Raw genomic sequence first — 10,200 nt, forward strand, 5'->3', positions numbered from 1 at the left:
AACATTATGTTTCTCGTAGATGATAAACTAGGGGCGAGGAGACAGGTGTCTTGCTTTGCAGCCCTTTCTCTGAAGCAGTCTCCTGTTTTGAAGGGCTTTGCAGTCCAGAGCTGGGAATTCAGATTTAAGTGAGGGGTTGGCAGATGCCACAAGGCTCCAGTCAGAAGCTAGCTAAGAGCCTGATCCTGCAGCACAGGGACAGATGACTAAGGAAAGAAAGAACTTCAAAATCATGTCACAAACCCTGCAGAGGAGGTCTGCCCTGTGTTCATAGCTTTCACCTCCACATGCTCCAGCAGTTGCCTTTTCTAAGTACACACTTCCTTCCCACAAAATTGTTCGATTTGGGGCATCGACTGGGCCACGGATGTGAAAAGGAAATGCTTCAGGAAGCCTGATCTGACAGCTGTGCCTTTTGCCTCGTGTTGCTTATTGACCTCTGGTTGTTTCCCCACCATCGTGGGAGACGGAAGATCGATGGACCGTGCAGAGCGGAGCACCTCATTGCCTCATCGACTGCGGCCAGAGAGACGTAAACATGGATCTCTGGGTGAACTTTGGAGAGTTTCTAATTGAAACATTAGACCGCTGCACCTCTGACACTGCTGGGGTTGATTTCGCTTCTCATTTAGAGCTGTGGTTTCCTCACACTGGCCAATGCACCGGGTTTTGCTCAACGTATTTTCTCCCTGCCGTGTTTCGCTGTTGCTTACGTTTTGGATTTTCCAACCGCCTTCTTCATCTGGGGTTAAAAATGCAAATGAGGCTTGTGTTTCCGCACTCCCCCCCCCCCAAGCAGCTGGCCAGGTGCATTTCAGTTCACAATCTCCTATTTCTTACCCGCTAATGAGGAAGCAGAGGGCGCCCAGGTGGTGCAAAACAGGATCTTCCTTCTTAATATATTTCGACTGAACTGCTAGGCAACCACAGGCAGGGAGAAATGAGCTCCTGTAAGCTTTCTCCACAGACTGATTGCTGGTTTCTGGAAGGCACCAACAGAAAATAAAAATCCCCATTCTGTCCCCATGCCGAGAGCTAAGTGTCCCTTTAAATAAGTTGCCCCATCATTTCTACTGCAAGACATGAGCAAGAGGTCGCACAAGGTTGCAGGATCTGGCCTTCCATCTGAATGCAAGTTTAGGCACATACCCTGCAGCATTTCTCCAATGATAATAGGGACATCATATTCCATAACAACAACAACAACTTTATTATTTTATACCCTGCCCCAGCCACTCTGGGTGGCTTCCAACATATATAAGAACATAATGGAACATTAAACAGGACTGCCTTCAGATGTCTTCTTAAGGTTGTACAGATACTTATCTCCTTAGCTCGGGGGTTGCATAACTCCATACCCGCCAACATTTCTCCGATGAAAATAGGGATGTCCTAAGGAATCAAACCAAATTCCAGGATCAAATCAGAAACTGGCTTCTGTAATTCCAGGATGGGACTGTCCCTGGAAAATAGGGATACTTGGTGGGTCTGCAGTCAAGCAGTAAAGAAATGGTGGAAAATAAATTAAAAATTTAAAATCTTGTTGGATTTCCTCCCACCCACCCCCACCAGATAACAGTGGACAATATTTGCCTCCTGCCTGCATTCCCATTCTGGCCCTTTCACAACAGGTGATCTACAAACTTACTTGATTGGATATTGAATGCCGCTAACCTGCGTTTGAAGCCCGACAAAAGGAGGGTTGTCGGTTTTTTTGCCAACATTAGTCCTACAGAGAGTAAGCCCATTGAAAGTTATAGGCAGAGAAACTGGGTGAGAGTTAGGAACAGTCCAGGGCTGGTGTGTCCTCCTTGATCACCTTTCCATGCTAATATTTTGTGCCACCAAGAACTTAATCCCAAACACAGTACAGCAGTTAGCGCCTCCTTGTTTGAAATTAAGCTGTCCTAAATCCACAAGAATGCAGGCAAAAAGAAAAAAGAAATGCAGATATGCTTTCTTGTTTTTTAAAAAATCTATCAACTTGTTTCTCCCTTTTTTTTTGCAAAGCCTGTCATAATGAATCATAGCCAAGCCGTAATCCTTCGTTAGAGCATTCAGCACTAATTGCTGGCAAGGAGCCACTTGTCTCTGTCTCTCTTCTCCCCCCACCCAACCCTCATTTTAACAAAACATTTATGCATGAAAGATTTAATGCCAGGTATCAAGCATATCATTGTAAATTTGCCACTAATTAAGGCTAATTAAAATAATTAAATGGCTGCCGAGTCACAATGCAGAATGGAAATTGCCTCCGCCTTTTCCACGCACCCTGTCCTCGATTCAGATTCCAGTGCAAACATTTCCCCGAGTCCTGATTGGGAACGGCAAGTGTGAATGTGCTTGGGTGTGTTTGTGGGGACAGACACTCTACCTGGAGAAAGGGTAGGTGTTAATGAAGCTAATATCGCAAAACGAAGGCTGTTGCTTCTTCTCAGTTTGGGAATATTATTTATTAAGGCCCTGTCTCGTTTGCCTTTTCTTAATTTGGAGGAAGTGTTGGAAACCAGACACTTCTGTCGCTCTGGGGAGACGCCGGTCCTTGAATATTCATTACTCGCCGGGTTTTTAATCAAAGTCGCAGCCGACCCCTTTGCGCCACCAATATCTCGGCGATGAATAATTAATCCTCTGTTATTTGGAGGCCTGGAGTGAGGATGGACAGGGCGGTGGTAGCGATGGACTGGCCACATGGCAACTCCAGATGTTTGGGGTCCACATGTGCTCAGCTCATCAAAATGCAAAAACAACTGGCACCCAGAGCCCAGACCTTCCTGAGGTGGGCCATCTGGCAGGTGAACACAAACCTCTCAGCGTTGCAGGAAATGTGCTGATATTCACGCCACACAAGCCTGGAAAAACCTCGTTCTTTCGCCATAAAGACCACCATTGTTGTAAGTTGATTTCTTACCTGCCATTCGCCATGGTTGAGCTACAGCCACTGTAAAAATATTATATGAAAAACAGTTGAAGGCAATCAAGGGAGTCGGGTGAGTCCTGAACCAAGGTTTAAAATGCCAAAGGCCCAGAGAAAAAAGAGGCATGTCTTCTGTATGTTTTGAAGGTGCCAGACATCTCTGTAGAACTCCTTCCCCACAGAGAATACCGTCTCCTGGTCCGCCATTTCCCACACTTCTGAGAGGGGTGCAGATTTTTCAAGTGTCCCTATTTTCCAGGGACAGCCCCAGATTGACAGAAACCATCTCGGTGTCTGATTTGATCCCAGAATGTCCTGCTTTTCTTTAGGATGTCCCTATTGTCATCTGAGAAATGTTGGAAGGTATGGAGTTAGCTAACCCCCCAAGCCATTTGAAGGCAGTCCTGTATAGGGAAGTTTTTAAAAAAATGTTTAATGGTTTTGTTTTTTAATGTCAGACCCACCAAGTGTCCCTATTTTCCAGAGACAGTCTCAGATTTGGGACTGGTTTCTGATTTGATTCCAGAGCCAGTTTCTGATTTGATTCCAGAATGTCCTGCTTTTCCTTAGAACGTCCCTATTTTCATCAGAGAAATGCTGGAGCGTATGGAGACGTCACTATTTTCATCGGGGAAACGTTGGAGTGTATGGAGTTATGTGACCCCCGAGCCAAAGAGATAAGTAGAGATAAGTAACTATACAACCTTTAGAAGACATCTGAAGGCAGCCCTGTATAAAGAATATTTTTTTAATGTTTCATTATGTTTTTATATATGTTGGAAGCTGGCCAGAGTATAAATAATAAAATTATTGTTAATATTGTTATGGACACCCCTATTTTCTGCCATCAACAGTGAATGTTTTCCTGGGCACAGCTGTGCTTGATGGGGCCGGTCAGAGTTGTAGTCCAAAAGTTATTTATCTATTCCAGGGTTTCTCAAACGTGGCTCTCCAGCTGTTTTGGACTACAACTCCCATCATCCCTAGCTAGCAGGACTATTGGTCAAGGATGATGGGAATTGTAGTCCAAAAATAACTGGAGACCCACATTTGGGAAACCCTGATTTATTCCATTTATATCCAACCTTTCATCCAAGAAACACAAGGTGGTGTACATAGTTCCACTCATTTTATTATCGCAACAACAACCCTGCAAAGTAGGTGAGGCTGAGAGAGGCAGTTACTGGCCCAGTGAGCTTAATGGCCAAGTGGGGATTCGAACCCTGATCTCTCCTAGGTCCTAGTCTGACACTCTAACGGCTATGCCACACTGACTCTCGTGGGCACCAGGTTGGGGACAGCTGGTGTCTGTCAAGAGGGCCAGTGTGGAAGCCCAGCCTTCTCAAAACTGCATGCTGAAAGCTCTATCAAAATTTCATGATGAGTTTCAGTTACTGCCCTTTTGAAACTCAGCTGAAAGGTTACCTGTTATCCTAGATGATGCTCCTCCTTGTAATGCACTCTCTCTCTCTCTTCGCGGAATTGCCGCTGTGGAACTGGAGATGAGGCTACTGGGAAGTGTTGGCAGCGTCACAATGGGGAGGGAAGCTGGTTTGTTGTGAGGACAAACTCAGCTGAGAGCCAGAAGTCTGTCGAGGTTGAAGCACTCCTCTTGAAACACAGTCTTGGGTTCGAATTCTGGGCTCCACCGTAAAGTAGAGTGGCTCAATGGCCTCAAGCCAACTGCTCCATTTCTCTGGCATGTCCCGTTTTTTCTGGAACACTTGGTAGGTATGTCAGCATTCCTACGCACCACCCCAATCTCTGAGTGGTGAGAGGAGTTCCTGGCACTTACCTGTTTCCTGTTTCCTTGGAACAAAGGTTAGCAGAAACTGCGGTGTCTCACACACCACACTGGCTCTCGTTCTCCTACCTAGCAGCTAGGTGAGCAGGGTGGAGGAAACATCCACTCATTTGTTCTATGGCACAGAGCAACTACTTTGGTTATGCTAATTGTGGTGCTTAATTTGGCAGCCAAAACCATTGCCTACATTACCAGAGACTGGTTCGACAAGCTTGCTCTCATACATTTCACGCCACAGATACAGGATCCCAAGAACTGGAAGGGACACTGACCGACGCCCAAACCCACAACAGTATTGCGCACACTGACTGACAGCAATAGCTCTCCAGGCTTTTCAGTCCTCCCTCCATTCTTTGAACCTGGGACCTTATGCAGGTGCTCTGATGCCAATCTTTAGCTCTTCTCCTGCTGTTGGCCACAGGCCTGGGGCTGAGATGCAGCTGATACAGGCGCTGCAAGAGACCCAGTTTAAACTTGCACAATAAATAATTGACTCTCCTGGCGAATTGCTCCTGGGCTTTGCACATCGCCTACCCTGTAATGGAGCACCTCCCACTTAAATATTGAAAGCCTAGGAAACTCACGGCTTCATCCTACACTCCCAGACTGATGAGCAGGATGCAAAAGAAAATGTGGATAGGACCAAAAGCATCCTTGATGAAGTGAATGCCTGTCTCAGGCTCCAAAGACCAGGGTCCTAAATACAGTGGTACCTTGGGTTACATACGCTTCAGGTTACATACGCTTCAGGTTACACACTCCACTAAGCCAGAAATAGTGCTTCAGGTTAAGAACTTTGCTTCAGGATAAGGACAGAAATCGGGCTCCGGCGGCGCGGCGGCAGCAGGAGGCCCCATTAGCTAAAGTATTTCTTCAGGTTAAGAACAGTTTCAGGTTAAGAACAGACCTCCAGAACGAATTAAGTACTTAACCCGAGGTACCACTGTACAATGTGCTAAACTGTGGGTCCCAGCATGTTCTAGGGCGGACCACACAATGATGGGCACTCATTTGAGGTCTGTTTCATTGTTCCCTGAGCTGACAAGTTCACTGTCACCTTTGCGCGCTCTCTCAAAGAATCAGACTTCCTCCCTGTCCTCCTTAAATTATATTCGAACCCAGCTACCCACCCACACTAGCAATAAAAATAAAATATGAACTGACTGTCTGAACTTCTGGTGTAGTCTTCTTGGGTAGCCTGTCCATGTGCATACCTATGATTTCCCAATGATTTCTGCACTGCAGCAGGTTGGACTAAATGGCCCTTGCAGTCCCTTCCAATGCTACAGTTCTATGATTCTATACCCTTTACTGTTTGCATCTGGAAGATGCCATTGGGAGCGTAGCCTTGCAAAGGTAGCATACAAAGAAATGAAAATGAAAATGAATTTGCCTGACCGTCTTAACCTCTTGGCTCTAGAAACTTATTTTGCCTGAGTAGTAAGAATCTGGTTGCAGAGGGCAAGATGATCCAGTAGTATGTATCCTGCCCACATTTTCCTGTCCTTCCTCCACTGGAAGTGAAGAGGATGCCCACCAGAGAAGGAGCTTTTCCCATTTGTAAAATGGTATCCCCAATAAAAGGGACGCGGGTGGCGCTGAGAGTTAAACCACAGAGCCTAGGGCTTGCAGATCAGAAGGTCGGCGGTTCGAATCCCCGAGACCTAACGGTCAGGGGTCCCTTTACCTTTACCTTTTATCCCCAATAAAACACACCTGGTACTGATATGGTCTGCTTTTCGGTGCCAGGATAAGACATGCCCAACTGCCCAGGCTCTTTAACTTCGATCCCCCTGCTTTTCATGACTTTTTGGTGGGGGGGGAGTTGTCCTTAAGAACATCAGAAGAGCCTGGCTGCTGGGTCAGTCTCGTGAGGATTTTGTCCAGAGCAGCTTTCCTCAAGCTGATTCCCTACAGATGTTTTGGCTCATAACTTCCATCAGCTCCAGAAGAACATAAGAAGAGTCTGGCTGGAAGAGGCCATTGACCCATACAGCCCAGCATCCTGTTCTCACAGCAGCCAACTAGATCCAGTGCCAGATTTACATATAAGTTAAACAAGCTGTAGCTTAGGGGCCCACTCTTTTGGTAGCCCCCAAAAAATGTAAAGAAAAAAATTGGATGTACATTTCCAAAATATAACATAAAAAACAACTAAAATAAAACCTACATACAGCAACAGTGCTTTTTGTTGTGTAGGCTCCTATGATGTAAGTAATACAGCTTGCTAGCCTGCTCCTAAAATATCACTGGTTTGCTCATTTCTATATATAGGGTGCCTACATTCTGCATGGACTAGTTGCATGGCAACATGTGCAAATGGCTTTAGATACCTGTTAGGTCCATAAATAGAGAGATGCAGGTGGCGCTGTGGTCTAAACCACAGAGCCTAGGACTTGCCGATCAGAAGGTTAGCAGTTTGAAGCCCCGCGACAATGTGAGCTCCCGTTCCCTGGTCCCTGCTCCTGCCAACCTAGCACTTTGAAAGCATGTCAAAGTGCAAGTAGATAAATAGGTACCGCTCCAGCGGGAAGGTAAATGGCATTTCCGTGCGCTGCTCTGGTTCGCCAGAAGCGCCTTAGTCATGCTGGCCACATGACCTGGAAGCTGTACGCTGGCTCCCTGGGCCAGTAAAGCCAGATGAGCGCTGCAACCCCAGAGTCGTTTGCGACTGGATGTATCTGTCAGGGGTCCCTTTACCTAGGTCCATAAATATGCTACCATATAGCATATATTCAACACAAAAAACAGTGACAATTTGTTGTTGACAAAGGACAGCTGAACATATAAAGGGCCCCATTACCTTCAGTAGCTTAGGGCCTCATCAAACCTAAATCCAGCCCCATCCAGATCCCTCAATGGTAATCCAGCAAAGAAGACCCGAGAACAAGAGCCCTCTGCTGTCCTGTGGTTTCCAGCAAAAGGCGTTCAGAGACATTGCTTCCCCCATTGTAGAGGTGGAACATGGCAGTCATGGCTAGTAGCCACCACAAGTGTTGTCCTCCATGAATTTGTCTCGTCTGCCTCCTGTGAGAGGGAGTTTCATAAGAGCTGCCTATCTGCTGAAGCTCTGGGAGTGGCTGGACTCTGGAGACAGCTAGTGCATTACAAAACAAGACAGGTGGACCGACCTAAGAGATGGTTCCTGAGACCCCCAGTCTTCATATCAGGCCCTGCACGATCATTCAACAGAGTTTCAGGTTTCAGTAGCACATTTAACAAGTTAGGAAGAACATTTGAAAGCTTCTATTAATTATCTTCATCATGTGGCTGTTCAGAAACTGTTAATTGCCTGAAAAATTTGACACACACATTTTTTGTCATCCTAGTCTTCTACCCTCCCCCCCCCCTCCCTGGAATAAAACCCAGGTTGTCTGTTTCCTTCCCCTCCCCCACCGCCTTGTTGAGACAAACCTGCTTCCAGCAGCTTAAAGTATTTGGTTTTTCTAGGATTATATCCTTCACCCTCCTATCAATATGAACCATTTTGCATTTCAAAAATCCTTCAGCAAACAGAGCCGGTTTGTCTTTTGTGTTTGCTAATTTAAAAACAAATATTTGCCTGCCAAGCAATACAGTCTCTTAGGATGAGCTATTAATAGGATAATTAGGCAGCCAGTAATGAAAAGGATTGCTGGTAATTATGGCAAGATTTGTTTTGGCATTTGAAGGCAGAAAAGGGAGGCTGGAGTGAGGAACATCTACCTTGAAGTTAATTAGCACGATTTGAAGATACCTGAAAGAAAAATAGGTGGCTGGTAAGGTCTTCAGTTATTTATTTATTTAATTTGCTTTTAAAGAGACGGCACAAAAATTTGCACACAATCTGGAAGGGAAAGAAAGTTCTGGCTTCTCAAAGGCAGGGTGCGGAGATCTTATGCCATTCATTTATTTATTTCCCAACTTTCATCCTAATGTCCCAGGGTGGTATTCAAAACAATATTTAACAAAAATTAAAACAACTTATGACCATGAAAACAAGGTGGGCCCTAAAAACACATACCTGTAATGGAATGAAAGAGACTTTGCAGAACACTGGATCTCTTGGCTAGGAGAAACTCTTATATTTATTAATCACATTTCTAATAACCACCCAGACCCTCCAAGTGTTCCTAATTTCCAGGGACAGTCCCGGACTCTGTCCAGTTTCTTATTTGATCCTGGAATGTCCCACTTTTCCTTAGGACATGCCTATTTTCATCTGAGAAATGTTGGAGGATATGGAGTTATGTGCCCCTCAAGCCAAGAAGATAAGTACTAAGACATCTAAGATGTCTTTAGAAGACATCTGAAGGCAGCCCTGAATAGGGAACTTTTTTAAATGTTTTGTTAGGTTTTCATATATTTTGGAAGCTGCCCAGAGTATCTCAGGCAACCCAGTCAGGCAGGGTATAAATTATAACATTATTATTAGGTTGCCATATTTCAAAAAGAAAGTAGAAGAGTTCGGATTTGATATCCCGCTTTATCACTACCCTTCCTCCTCCACAACAAACACTCTGTGAGGTGAGTAGGGCTGAGAGACTTCAGAGAAGTGTGACTGGCCCAAGGTCACCCAGCAGCTGCATGTGGAGGAGCGGGGAAGCGAACCCGGTTCACCAGATTATGAGTCTACCGCTCTTAACCACTACACCAAACTGGTGGTGAACCCAGGTGAACCAGGACTCCCTGAATGTTGTTTTACTTGCCGAGGATCCAGAGCAAACCACCACCTCCCGGAAATTCAACCCGGACGTCACTTCTGCCCTAATTATTATTATGATGGAATAGGACGTCCCTATTTCCATCAGGGAAACGTTGGATGGTATACAAAAAAACATTTCACAAGTAACAACATAAAACACATATGGGCAACTGGGGTGACCAAATCTGTTAATTTCAGTTTCTCCCCGGTTCACATTTTTCCTGTCTTCAGGATATTGCTGAAAATTCATCAACACCTCAGTGCAAATTTCGCCTCATACCTCCATTTTTGTGTGCAAAATGCCCATGCGCTGGTGAGGAGCAGGGCCAGATTGAGGTTTGATGAGGCCCTAAGCTACTGAAGGTAATGGGGCCCTTTATATGTCCAGCTGTCCTTTGTCAACAACAAATTGTCGCTGTTTTTCGTGTTGAATATATGCTATATGGTAATTTATGGACCTAATAAGTATCTGAAGCCATTTGCACATGCAGACTGTAGGTACCCTATATATAGAAATGAGCAAACCAGTGATATTTTAGGGAGCAGGCTAGCAGGTGGAGCCCATTACTTACGTCACAGGAGCCAACACAACACAACACAGAACAAAACAAAACAAAACAAAAAAAACAAAACACTGTTGCTGTATGTAGGTTTTATTTTATTTGTTCTTTATCTTATATTTTGGAAATGTATATCCAGGTGTTGGTTTTTTTTTGGGGGGGGAGCCCCAAGAGAGTGGGGCCCTAAGCTATAGCTTGTTTAGCTTATACGTAAATCTGGCACTGAGGGGGAAGA

Source organism: Podarcis tiliguerta (genome assembly GCF_965153285.1).
Source record: "Podarcis tiliguerta genome assembly, chromosome: 14".
Classification (NCBI taxonomy): domain Eukaryota; kingdom Metazoa; phylum Chordata; class Lepidosauria; order Squamata; family Lacertidae; genus Podarcis; species Podarcis tiliguerta.